Here is a 14342-nt window from a genome sequence, read left to right on the forward strand (position 1 = left end):
CTTTTGACTTCTTTTTGGACCTATTGATTGTTTAGAGTTTTTGTTTAATTTCCATATATTTGAAGATCTACTTTCCTCTTGTTGATTTCTAATTTCATGCCATTTTGGTCAGTGAAGATAGTTGGTATGATTTCAGTCTTCTTAAATTTGCAAAGAGTGGTTTTGTGGCCTATCATATGATCTACCCTGGGTAACGTTCCATGCATACTTGAGAAGAATGCATACTCTGCTTCTTTTGGGATGGAATGTTGTATATATAACTATTAAGTCCATTTGTTCTACAGTGTGGTTCAATTCCATCATTTCCTCATTAATTTTCTGTCTGAACAATCTATCTATTGCTGATAGGGGGTATTGAAATTCCCTAATATTATTGTATTGTTGTAATGTTGTCTATTTCTCCCTTAAGATCTATTAGTATTTGCTTAATATATTTTGGTAAGATATTGGGAGTACATATATTTATGATTGTTATATCTTCTTGATGTATTGACCACTTGTTCTGAAGAAAAGATTCACAGCAGCCGTACTCTCAGTTTTGAGGGTTAAAAAACACTTCACTGGTATTAGAAAAATCTAATAGAAACAGAAAGAAGAAAGGGAAAAATCTATGCATAGATGAGGGCAATAGTAAGCAGTAAAGGAAAATAAGACAGAGTTACATCAAATCGGGTACTTACAGCATCCAACCTCGTTAGCTGGGGAAGCCCCATGGAGACAACCAGGATGGACTCCCAATGGAGAGGCCTGGGCACAGCATTCCCCACTCAGGTGAGACTTCCACCTGACCATCCCCCTAAGGGCCATATTTATAGGGCAAATGACAGGGTCTGAAGTTAACATCTGTTGGCCTATGTGCAGTTTGGAGCGAGCTGCATTTCTATGTTACCATGTCTTTACATATTCAAGGAGCCTGGGCAAGGTGTGCTTGCCTCCCCTCCCGTATTCCTTTCTGGGGGCCAGCCCAGCCTGGAGCCAGAAGGGATGTAAGACAAGATTGACAGCTCTTGGCGTCCAGACCAAAAGGGCCAATTCTGATCTGGAGGCCAGCTAATGTCAACTAACCAGGCTCCCAAAGTCACTTATGCAGCACAAGTCTCACAAACAACATTCTTTAGCCTGCCTGTGTACCATGCAGGTCAGAGTAGTCCATTGCAGAAAACTCCATCTATCCAACACACCACTTTATTATTATATGATGACCTTCTTTGTCTCTCGTTACCATTTTTGGCTTGAAGTCAACTTTATCCGATATAAGTATCGCTAACCCACTCTCTTTTGGTTACCATATGCTTGGAGTATCATATTCCATCCCTTTACTTTGATTTTATACCTTACTTTATAACTGAGATGAGTCTCCTACAAGCAGCATATAGTTGGGTCTTGTTTTTTAATCCGTCCAGATACTCCCTGCCTTTTGATTGGTGAATTCAATCTATTTACATTTAGGGTGATTATTGATGTGTAAGGACTTACTACTTACTACTACTTTTGTTTTCTGGTTGCTTTGTATCTCCATTGTTTCTTTTTCTGTGTGTTTCTGTTACTATTTTACGTTGGTGATTTTCTTTTTTTTTTATTATTATTATTATGTTATGTTAATCACCATACATTACATCATTAGTTTTTGATGTAGTGTTCCATGATTTTCTATGATGATTTGCTCGGTTTTCTCTTTTTTTATGATTTTGTGTCTTTATCCTACGTATTTGTTTTGTGGCTACCATGAGGTTTGTATAAAACATTTCATACATAAAATAGTCCTTTTTTCCATTGATAGCAATGTATCTCCATTTGCCTTTACAGGTTCTGTCATTTTCCTCTTCCCTTTTATATTTTTGTCACAAATTACTCCTTTTTATGTTTTAAGTTTGTTACCAAATTATAATAGCTATCGTTATTTTTTTAAAGAGTTATTTATTTATTTTAGAGAGAGAATGTGTGTGCACACGCTCATGTGATTGGGGGGAGGGGCAGAAGGAGCCAGAGAGACAGAGAAGGAGAGAAGCAGACTCCCCGCTGAGCACAGAGCCTGACACAGGGCTCAATCTCATGACCCTGAGATCACGACCTGAGCCTAAACCAAGAGTTGGCCGCTTAAACTACTGAGCCACCCAGGAGCCCTGCTATATTTATTTTTAATGCTCTTTTCCTTCAACCTTTATGCTATACCTGTGTATTCAACATCCTATTCTAAAATACAGTTACAGTTTTCTAATTCTGGCTGCTTATCAGCTTATTCAAAGTTTCATGTACTTTTATCTTTTTGTTTCAGGTACAAGAGCTTCTTTCAACATATCTTGTAATACAGGTTTAATGGTGATAAATGCCCTCAGCCTTAGTTTGTCTGGGAAAGCTTTTATTTTTCCTTCCTATCTGAAAAAATTAACTTTGCTGGGTAGTATATTCTTGGCTGGCAATTTTTAATCTTTCAGTACTTTGAAGGCATCCTTCTACTCTCTCCTGGTCTGTAGATTTCTGCTGAGAAATCTGTTCATAGGTTATTTTCTTTTATTTTCCCTGGCTGCCTTTATGATTCTTTATTTATCATTGACTTTTGACAACTTCATTATAATGTGTCTTGGAGAGTATCTTCTTGCACTGTGATACTATGGTGATCTATTAGCTTCACAGACTTTTATGTCTAGTTCTTTCCCCAGGTTTGGGAAGTTCTCAGCTCTTATCTCTTTAAATAACCTCTCTGCCCCCTTCTCTTTCTCTTCTTCTGGGATACCCATTATTGTTATGTTGGTTCTCCTAAAGGAGTTGTTAGCTCTCATAGGGATTCTTCACATTTTTAAATCTTAGTAATCCCTTTTCTTCCATTTCAATAATTTCTAGATTTTTATCTTTCAGATCACTAATTTTCTCTTCCATCTGATTGGCTATATTCCCAGTGCTTTCTAATGCATATTTCATCTCACTTATCGAGTTCTTCAGCCTCAGAATTTGTTTAGGATCCTTTTTAAGATTTCAATTTCTTTATAAAGCACTCCTTCTATTCATTAATTTTATTCCTAAGTTCGTTGAATCGTCTCTCTGAGTATTCTTGTAGCTCACTGAATTTCTTTCGTAACACCTATTTGAATTCTCTGTCAGTTGGCTTCCAATCTTCCATGACGTTGAGTTTGGTTGCTGAAGAATTGTCTCTATTATTAAGTAATTTCTTACTTAATAATAGTTTAGATAATTTCACTTTGACTTCTTCAGGAATTTTGGTTATTTTGACTTATTCTTACCTCCATCCCTCCTGAGAGGGATGCGATGCAATGTGTTTAGGACAACTGAATCATCTATAAGGTATAGACATAACCCAGAAGAAGGAGGAATTGAATTGTTTGTAAAGAAAGTGAAGTCATGTAACTTTCTTCAGAGGAACTATCTGAGATTAGAATATGTAGTTCTCCAGGACCAGATGTCAAAAATACCTGGACCATTTAGTGACATTTGTAACTCCTTCTTTGCTTTCTCTCATCTGTCTTTTACATTAATAAGCCAACGTTTTGTTTATTCTGCTTCCCAAATATGTTCTCCTTTTATTATCATTGCTAGGGCTTCCAGCCTGTCCTCCTCCTATTTCTGGTCTAAATAACAGTGACTGTCTCCTACCTGTTATCCTTGATATTAGCTTCTCTGCCCAGTAGCCCATCCCCCCCATCTCAAGAGAGTTCATTTCTAAAACAAATGTTTAGTCATTCTACACCCTATTTTAAAAGGCAACAGGGCACTCTATTATTCGTGTCAGAAGGTCCAAAATACTTGTATGGCCCTCAAAACCCATCAAACATGATCTCAAATAAACTTCCAGCTTCTCCCAAGTAACAAATTCTGTCCCACCACATTTCCACTTAGAGTATACCTTATGCTTCTTTCATTAATTCCTTCCCCTCCCCCTGCCGAATTCCACTGTCCCCCACCCCTGCTCATGCTTACCTTCTGCCAGTATTGCCTACATAATGCCTCTACCTTGTTTAAGTGATGGCTTTAATTCTATATCACTGGAAAAAGTTTCTTCAGTATCACCATTCTTTTCCCATCCTAACGGAAGTAATAGCTTCTTTAATCTGCATACCACCATCTTTCATAAAAGCTTTCATTATAAAATTTAGCACATCTTCTCTCAGTTTTCACAATTGACATCTTCCTTATGTTATGAACTCCTTCATGATGATAATTATATTTACTTAGTATCATATCTAAGATCAAATCTATCATATTCTTCTTTTATTATGTATACTTTTCTGACAATGCACTCTTTTTCTGTAATTCCACATTGCAAGTACACACACCTTTAAAAAAAACCTGATTTTCCCTGTAATATACTCTATTTCTTAACCAATATAATCATCCATTAGATAGATCATTTCTGAATATCCTTGAATAAATTTCTGCTTAAATAGGATACAATTAGAATGAAGTTCACTTGGTACTTTTTTAAATTGGCAGTTATTTAAAGACAAGCAGAAATACAATTTTAAATACTTCTACTGCACATAACATATACCTAATAGTTCCTTTTTTCTCAAAGCTAATATCCCCATCCTTCTCTAATAGGCAATGAAAAAAAAATAAAGAGAAAGAAAAGAAATACAAAGTACTTGAGTTTTATAAGTGAGAAATTATGCTTCTGTGGATTTGGGGAGTGCTTTGCAAGTGCCTACTTTTATCTAGGGAATAATTTTAAAAGATAAAAGAGTTAAGTGCAATCATTTAGAAATGCTTGGTTTTAGTGTTTAGAAGAACTAAACTTACACATTTTCTGAAAATGACTTTTTTTTATCAAACGTGAACTCATTTTATTTTCTCTTTTCAATATGTCAATAAGATAAAAGCTTATTTTTTTCTCCCCCTGGAAATGACTATTTTTACTGTGGATAACTGAAAGAAACAGCAGAATCATAGAAATTCAAATTTCCAATGTGTGAAGTCTTTTTATAAGGAATAACATCTGTTTGAGTTTTCTTTTTTTAGAAATTAAACATGAAAATGGTAATTATTTTAAAAAATTTCATGGATATTGCTGATGTATATTTTCATGATCTTTGTTTCCATAGTACCATAAAAGGAAAACAAAAATGTGTCCAACCTGCTGTGAATTTACTTGCATAGACTGGATAAGAGGATTTAGAAATAATCTAAGAGAAGGTGGCAGTAGTGTCAAAAAAAAATCAAGTAGTATGATATAAGACAAATGTGGGTTCGATTTGTGTAGTCAGTGAAATGTTTTTATTCTTAATAACAAAACCCTGTCTTTGAGATTAGCAAAATAGTTGATTTTTCTTTGTCATAAAAATACTTAAAAATGTAAAATAGAAACATTGATATTTAAGTGACTTGTTTCTCATCCCAGTATCATGAAAACAAGGTAAAAGGAAAAACATTATTACCTACCCTTTCTATACCAGTTAATATCACCACAAATCTTGTTCCTATTGATGTTTCCCTCTGGCTCAAAGTTTGCAGGAGGTGGGGTGCCTGGGTGGCTCAGTCAGTTAAGTGTCTGCCTTCGGCTCAGGTCATAATTTCTGAATCCCAGGATGGAGCCCCTGCATAAGGCTCCCTGCTCAGTGGGGAGTCTGCTTCTCCCTCTGCCCCTTAAGTTTGCAGGAGGAATTCCTGGATGTCTCAAGACCTGCCATCTTTTTCTCTATTTTTTTGTGACTTCCTGGCTATTAAATAAATAGAATGCACCCATGACCCAATATATACATGCAGGATGGCATACTGATCCCAAGGAGTCTGCAAATAAAGGGAAGTACATTTTTCTAGCTGCTCTGCCTTGATGGGATAACACCAGTTTCCGAGGCGAAAACAAAAGGAGAGAAATCTTTGTCCTCAAAAAAATTTTTTTGTTAAAGATTTCATTTATTTATCTGACAGAGAGAGACACAGTGAGAGAGGGAACACAAGCAGGGGGAATGGGAGAGGGAGAAGCAGGCTCCCCGCTGAGCAGGGAGCCTGATGCAGGGCTCAATCCCAGGACCCCGGGATCATGACTGAGCCGAAGGCAGACACTTAACGACTAGGCCACACAGGCACCCCAAAAATTTTTTTTAAGATTTTAATTAATTAATTAATTAATTAATTATTAGAAAGAGAGACAGAGCAAGTCGGGGGAGGAGCAGAGGGAGAGGGACAAGCAGACTCTGCGCTGAGATCACAGCCTGAGTGGAAATTAAGAGTCCTACGATCAACGACTGAGCCACCCAGGCGCCCCATCCTCAAAATTCTTAGAGCATGTTAAATAAAGCAGTAATAGTAGCAGCAATAACAATGAAAATGAACATTTATTGAACACTTAAAGTAGAAAATGGACTGTTTTAGGTTTCAAAGTAGTTCAAATCATTCTCTTAGAAATTCCAGTGATACAATATTTTTTACTACATTCCATTTATCCTTAGAGGCAGACACCTGTCCTAAAGGAACAAGGCTTGACACTTGAATGTCATAGTATCAGACCAAAGGAACAACATGCTAAAATGCTGGAAGCCAGACAATGAAAAGAGAGAAGGTGGCCTGTTCAAAGAATAGAAAGTACTTCACTAGGACTGAAGCCTTGTAGGAGAAAGGAAAAGGATGACAGAAGAAACTAGAGCTAATCAGAAAACAAATCATAAAGAATCTTGTAAGACGTTTTAGACTTTATGATCAGGAACATAAGTTGAAATATTGAGTACAAAATACAGGCTCATATTTAAGTTGTAGAGAGACCATTTTGGTTGCCATTTAGAAAATGTGAATGGGAGCTAGATTGATGGAGAGAGATCAATTATCATGTTGTTGCAGTTATCGAGGTGACAGTTAATTATGGTTTGATCTAAGGCAGAGTTTCTCAACCTCAGCGCTATTGATATTTTGAGCTGGATAATTCTTTGCTGTAGGGGCTGTCCTGTGCTTTGTAGGATGTTTAGCAGCATCCATGACTACTATGGATTAGATGCTAGAATCATTCAATCATTCACACCACTGTTGTGATAACCAAAAATATCTCTAGTCTTTTTGTCAAATGTCCCCTGGGGCAAACACCTTCTTCCTCCACTCCCTCCTCGCCTTTAGAACACTGATCTGAGATAATGGTAAAGGGAATAGATAAAGGAGGGGAACTGGAGTAATATTTAAAAGATACCATTAACAGTAAAATAATGATCTATTGGATAGAGAGTTTGAGGGAAGGGAATAAGATATTTGAATTAGAACAAAAAAGTGCATCCACTACTAGGTATTTACCCAAAGAAAATAAAAATACTAATTTGAAAAGATATACGCACCCTTGTTTATTGCAACGTTATTTAAAATAGCTGAGATATGATAGAAACCCAATTGTCCATCAATAGATGAGTGAATAAAGAAGATGTGGTACACACACACACACACACATAAGAATTTACTCAGCCATAAAAAAAGGTTGAGATCTTGCCATTCACAGCAACATGGATGGACCTAGAAGGTATTATGTTAAGTGAAAAAAGTCAGACAGAAAAAGACAAATACATGTGGTCTCACTTATATGTGGAATCTAAAAAACAAAACAAATACACAAGCAAAATGCGGAACCAGACCCATAAATACAAAGAACAAACTGATAGTTGCCAGAGGGTATGGGGTGGGAGAAATGGCAAAAATAGGTGAAGGAATTGAGGAATACAGCCTTCTAACTGTGGAATGAATTAGTCAAGGGAATAAAAGGTACAGAATAAGGAATATAATCAACAGTATTGTAATAGCATAGTACAGTTGATGCGGGAGAGATAGGTTCTGGTCTCACGGAGTTGAAAAATGAATCTCTCATAGACAGCAGAGAGTGAGTAAAGTGATAGAAGTTTATTAAGTGAAGATACAGAAAAAGCTCTAGGGTCGGTCTTTTATAGAAAGCTAGCCAGGGAACTTAAATTCTTTTAACATTTCTATTGATAACACCATTGAGTAAGGACTAGCGATAACACCTTCAGTGGCTTACTTCCATTTTAGGGTCTGGTTATTCCTTGTTGGTCACAGGCGATTATCATAAAAAAAGACACCCACCCCCCATGCCTAGGGCAGGGTGGTCCAGTTTGTTCCCTTATCTCTGGCTTCCCCACACCTCAGCAGTTTGGGGATTTCTGTGAGCCTGATCACAGAGCCCTCTATCTGTCTCTCCCTACCTAGCCCCTCCTGTCCCTTACTCACAATGACAAATGGTAATTCCACTTGTGGTGAGCACAGTATAACATTTAAACTTATTGAATCACCATGTTGTACACCTGAAACTAATATAACATTGTGTGCCAACTATACTTCAATATAAATAAATAAATAAATAAATAAAATTTTTAAAAGAGTAAGTATTTCACTTTCCAGTGGCATAAAGGGGTTTTTAAATAGGGAAGTGATGAGATCAGATTTACATGCTTGAAAAACAAATGTGTGTATATATATATATATATATATATATATATATATATACAGACACATATACATGGGTTATGATGTTATTACAAAATTTCAGTGTGAAGTGAAGAGGTTCTCAACTAATGACATGATAGTTGAAATAAAAGGAAACCCAATGGGAAATGTTTTGATGATCTACTGGAGGGATGAGTTAGACTTATATCCTGGGGCACTCCAGTCTTTCTGGTTTGGACAGCTAAATGTACTATATCAACATTAACTATTTTGGAAAAATAAGCAGCAGATTTGGAAAGCTAGCAATCAGAAAACATATTAATATTAGCTACCCATCACTAACAACGTTCAGAAAGATTATAATTAGTTTCTTTTTGGTGTGTCTATGATTTTAGGAACATAATACAGAAAATAAAAGGACAAGGAAATTTAAAGTATTTTTATAAAAAGATGTGTTTCATTTTTACTATTATGGCACAATGCCTTTATTTGTCCAGGAAGGTTAAGTGAATATAAACAACAAAAAATATCTGGACAGCTGGAGAGGAAGGAATTTGCAGAGTAGAGCAGAGTGAAAGCATATGATTATTGATTATTCTTGAAAGACTATTAGAAGAACCTGTCCTCATGCTGTCATATAGGATGTTTCTGCTGTAATAAAATATTGCTCAAGTCCTATTAAGCATTTTAGCTTCACTTTTCCTACTTCTGATGGTAAATGTAGGATATTGTTTGTTAAAAACCTGCAATTTTTTGCATGCCAATTCACTGTTTTTTTCTGTAAGCATAAAAAGAGAAACTAATGCTTAAAAAACTATTATTATTGTTCTTCTTATTAGGCTGACAAGAAGCAAAACAGCATATTTTATGAAGCATAAGAAAAATTTGAAGTTTTAACACTTTATTTTCAAAAGAAGTAATTTTGGCAAAGATTATTTAACTTTTAAAGGATATACTCTCATTTTAAGTCTGAAATTTTTGAACAATGATTTGAATAAAATAAGGAATACTTGGAAATTATAAATTTCATTATTTAAACTTAGAGAATAAAATTTTAGCAAGATTAGATTGTCTAATCTTGTGTTATTTCAATCTATCATCACGCTTCTAACAAAATATTTTTGGAATCAATTTTTTATTCCTTTATGTTTAAGAAATAAATGTTTAATATAAAATAGTCAAAAAAAGATTATCCAGTATTAATTATGATTACCATTTGGTGTATAGGCTTTCATATCTATATTGATGTATAAATATTTTTAAAACTATGATCAACATGTTTTGATGACTTTGTATTTTTTTACAGTCAGGAGACTGAAATTATAATTTTGATTCAGTAAAACTCATTCTTCTTAAAATAATGCCAAAATTTATTTAACTCCTCTCTCTAAGAGTGATGTGTAGGGGGCACCTGGGTGGCTCAGTTGATTAAACGTCTAACTCTTGATTTCGTCTCAGGTCATGATCTCAGGATTGTGAGATCCAGCTTCTGGGCATGGAGCCTGTTTAAGATTCTCTCTCTCCTTCTTTCTCTGCCCCTCCCCACCCTCCATCCCTCTGTAAAATAAAAAATAAAATAATAAAATAAATAAATAAAAATTTAAAAAGAGAGTGACATGAAGAAGTTGTATTTATTTATTTATTTATTTATTTATTTTTTTTTTAAAGATTTTATTTATTTATTTGAGAGAGAGAGAATGAGACAGAGAGAGCACATGAGAGGGGGGAGGGTCAGAGGGAGAAGCAGACTCCCTGCCGAGCAGGGAGCCCGATGCGGGACTCGATCCAGGGACTCCAGGATCATGACCTGAGCCGAAGGCAGTCGCTTAACCAACTGAGCCACCCAGGCGCCCAAGAAGTTGTATTTAATATTTGGATATTGTAGATAATGTCAATAAGATCATCTTGATATATAATTTATGGTTTATTTGTTCAAACCTTTATTGCATGTTTCTGGAAGGAAATTCCTGGGTTAAAAGTCATTCCTACTTGAATATATATATATATATGTATATTTTAATCTAGGTAAAGTGTGTTGATTTGCTCTTAAACTGACTGTGAATGATTTTGTCCACTTTCTTACTTCTTACAACACCAGCCTATTTCAGGTGTTTAGATTGTGGAAACAATGTCGACACAGTCCTGAATCCATTATGAATAAGCATGTACGTTATGTCCCACAGCCAGAAAACAAAATGAAACAAAACACTTTGCACGGAGAGATAAACTATAAATAATTGGGTCACTCTGTTTATTTGTAGGCTCCAAACTCAATAAAATCCCAGGCATTTTCCATAAATTGCTAGTTCTCTAATGAAAAAACTCTATCCTTGATTTTCACACAGCTCTTTTCTGAAGAAAAGACTTCACCGTTGTGGATCTGATGATGACAATGTGAGAAAATTGGTGTTTTGTTTTTGTTTTTTTGTTTTTTTATCTTAAACAAGCTAACTGTAAACTCAGTATATTTGATAATTCTGCTGTGCTTTAACTTTTTTCGATAACTATTTTCTTTTTAATTTGATGACAAGTACTTTCATTTTTTAAAAATTTTTAAAGATTTTATTTATTTATGAGGGAGAGAGAGAGAAAGAGAGAGAGACGGAGGAGGAACAGAAGGAGAGGGATAAGCAGACTCCACGCTGAGCATGGAACCTGACAAGGGGCTTGATCCCACGACCCTGAGATCATAACCTGAGCCACAATCAAGAGTCAGACACTTAACTGACTAAGCCACCCAGGTGCCCCAATGACAAGTGCTGCTTTTAAAGTTTGAATTTCTTTTCCAATTTTTTGAAAACAAACTTTTTTTTTTATAAATATTTTGGTCTCTGTATCTTTCTTTCACAGATGTTTGTCCATTGCATAGGTTAAAAAAATTATTTTTTTAAGTTTAAAGCAACTTCCACACTGAATTACTAGGCATTTCAACATCCTTTTATAGATCAATGTTTCTTTTGTATTTCCTCTCTTGCAAATGTCTTTTACATATCTCTATCCCTGTTCCCATTGAGTGTTTTTTTAAGCTGGTAAAATTGGTTTCCTATACCTGAAAAATGTTGCTATTTGCCTCATATGACACTGATTTTATTGTTTTGCTTTTTTTGCCAATCATTTAAAAATATTTTTGCAGTCAAATCCATCATTACATTTTATTGCAATGTTTCGTGCTTTAGAAAGCCATTTTAAACCCCCAAATTTGAAACATTTATCTATCTTCTAATACATTTATGATCTTATTTTTAACATTTAAATTATTTACTCATTTAGCTTTCAGCCTAAGGAAAACTGGTTTCAAATACCAGCTTTGTCCATTATTCATTCAAAGTCTGGACAAGTTCAGTGTTGTTTGAGGCTCACTACCTCACTTTTAAAAGGATGTTGATAGTTTCCAACTCTTAGGTGTTTATAGAGATTAATTAGTAATGCATATAAGTGGTTTAGCATGATAGTATATAATAAATAATAAGGAGGTGGATTTATGGGTTCATACATAATAAGAATGTACATAAGTATATGTAGATCACACATGTATGGACCAAAAAATATATATAATTTACCAAAAACTTACTTAAATGTAGAAATTTAATTCTTTGGACAGTCAAGACATACATAATGTCAAAACATATATGAATCAGGCTTGAAAGTAATTTCGTTAAATTGTTTGCAGTCCCATTTAGAACAGAATGGCAAATGAAGCAGTGCCCATGAATACTGGGGTATATAAACTTCTCGTGCGTGAAAGCGACTTTGGGCTTTGGAGTTTTAAGTCTTTGTTCTACTACCCTTTTTAATGGAATGATACGATAAATAATGAATGGTTAACAGTGATGGCGGATCAACAGGCAAAGATAAACACAAAAATGATACAAGACAGAGTGTTCTTGTTCAATATCCTCCAAGTAGTTGCAGATTTAGATTGCTTCTAGGCATCCAGGCATCTGAGCTATCACTAGGAATATCTAAATTGCTTTCTCACAGGTTCTACAAAGCACTCTCTTTACTTTATCTACTCATTTTAGATGGCACCTCATTGAATTTCTCCTAGCCAATTTACTTTCTGCAAAGCTCACATTTCTCTTACAATAGAGAAATTTCTTTAGCTCTACTCTTTTAACTTTAGCTTAATAGCATGGGGGCTTTCGTTAAGTTTTACTGTCAGCAGAACAGCACAAATTTAACATTTACGTGATCCATTTCTACTAAATAGCAAAAGGAGAAAGTGTTATGCCAAGGGCAATGTGGGTATTAATTTTCTCTATGGTTTATACAATTACTTGAATGCATCCCCAAAGAAAACTAATATATTGATCAAACCTAATTAGCTTTAATTTACATAAAACCATAGAGTGAGTTACTTGTATGCTTTAGAAAAATAAAAGGTTTAAGTGAAAATACGCCATGGGAATTTAGAATTCAGACTCATTTGGCATACAAAATACCTAAAGTATGAGCAATATGAGACCAAAATTCTAATCTTATTATAAGAAAATTATTTAAGGACAAAAATATTAAATTCTAATTGTTTTTAAATTGCTGTTATATAACACATTTTATATAAGTATCCATATTTAGTTTTTTAAACAAATGGAAAACTAGAAATAAAAAAAATTCACCAAATAATACCATTATCCAAAGAGTAAGAGTAAGAGTAATACTCTGGTGATTCTTCTTCCAGACTTTCCCTACACACATGCGCACGCACACACATGCACGCACACACATAGGTAATGTTCATTCCGCTCATTCAGTTTTATCTTTTTTTTTTCACTTAACATGAACTTAGGATGTTTTCTTGTCATTTCTTCATGCAGTAAATATTTACGTAGCAAATATCATGTGCCACAACAATGCTACTTACGTTGTAAAAAATTTATAGAACAGTAATTGTTACTCCCTTGTGGAATTTATATTCTGAGTGAGCAGACAGATAATGAACAAGGACAATTGAGGAAATAACTAAAAAATATATTTCTCTGTATTTATATGGGCATAATTACGAATAATGAAGGAAATTATGAATAAAAGATAATCACGAACTGAATAGAATAGCTACAAATATAAGGTGGCTAAAGATGATATTTTACAGGTGACATTTATGCTGGGCTTTGAAATATTAAGAAACAGTAACCTTTATGCTGTGTCATGTAGGAGCAATCCAAGCAAAGGAAGCAAGATGAAGGTCCTACACAGCAAAAGCTTTATTTTGGAGAAGCAATAAAAAGATAGGAATTCTACATGGTTAGAGCTTAGAGCTGAGGCCATTGGCTGGCCCATGACTCACAAGTGTAAGTAGGTGGACCACAAGACGGGCATTGCGTCTTTTGCTAACACCACAAGGGTCTTTGGCCCAATGAGTGGAGTTTGATAGTAATTCTTACTAGAGTTATAAAAAAAAAAAGAAGAAGGAAGAAAGAAAGAAAGAAAGAAAGAAAAAGAAAGAAAGAAGAAAGAGAAAGAAAGAAGAAAGAAAGAAAGAAAGAAAGAAAGAAAGAAAAAGAAAGAAAGAAAGAAAGAAAAGAAGAAAGAGAAGAAAGAAAGAAAGAGAAAGAAGAAAGAAACAAGAAAGAAAGAAAGAAAGAAGAAAGAAACAAGAAAGAAAGAAAGAAAGAAGAAAGAAAGAAAGAAAAAGAAAAGATACCAATTCCGAGTCTACTGGGAAAAAAGAAGATAGAAGAGGATGTAGTTAGGCAGAAATGAAATCATTCAGGATTTTATTGTTTCGTTTTCTAGTAAAACTGAAACACATGAATTGCGCTAACTTTTGACTCCTTTTGACCAAAAGAATGCAACAGAAATGATACTGTGCCTATTCCAGCTCTAGGCCTTAAGAATTTTAGACTACCATTTTCACTCAGGAATCCAGTTGTCATGTAAGAAGTCGAACTGCCCTAAGAGCATGACACTGTGAGGAAGCCCCAGCTAGCCACAAGGAAAGGCCATACGGAGGAAGACCAAAG

At 34.8% G+C, this 14342-nt stretch overlaps 1 non-coding gene across 1 annotated transcript; it reads left to right on the forward strand.

Annotated features, from left to right (window-relative positions):
- The first annotated feature begins 13613 nt into the window (after window positions 1-13613).
- LOC118540416 (small nucleolar RNA SNORA62/SNORA6 family) lies at window positions 13614-13770 on the forward strand. The gene has a single exon (XR_004919627.1). It is a non-coding gene; the product is annotated as a small nucleolar RNA SNORA62/SNORA6 family (small nucleolar RNA).
- Window positions 13771-14342: the final 572 nt, after the last annotated feature.

Source organism: Halichoerus grypus, chromosome 3, assembly GCF_964656455.1.
Source record: "Halichoerus grypus chromosome 3, mHalGry1.hap1.1, whole genome shotgun sequence".
NCBI classification, from domain to species: Eukaryota; Metazoa; Chordata; class Mammalia; order Carnivora; family Phocidae; genus Halichoerus; species Halichoerus grypus.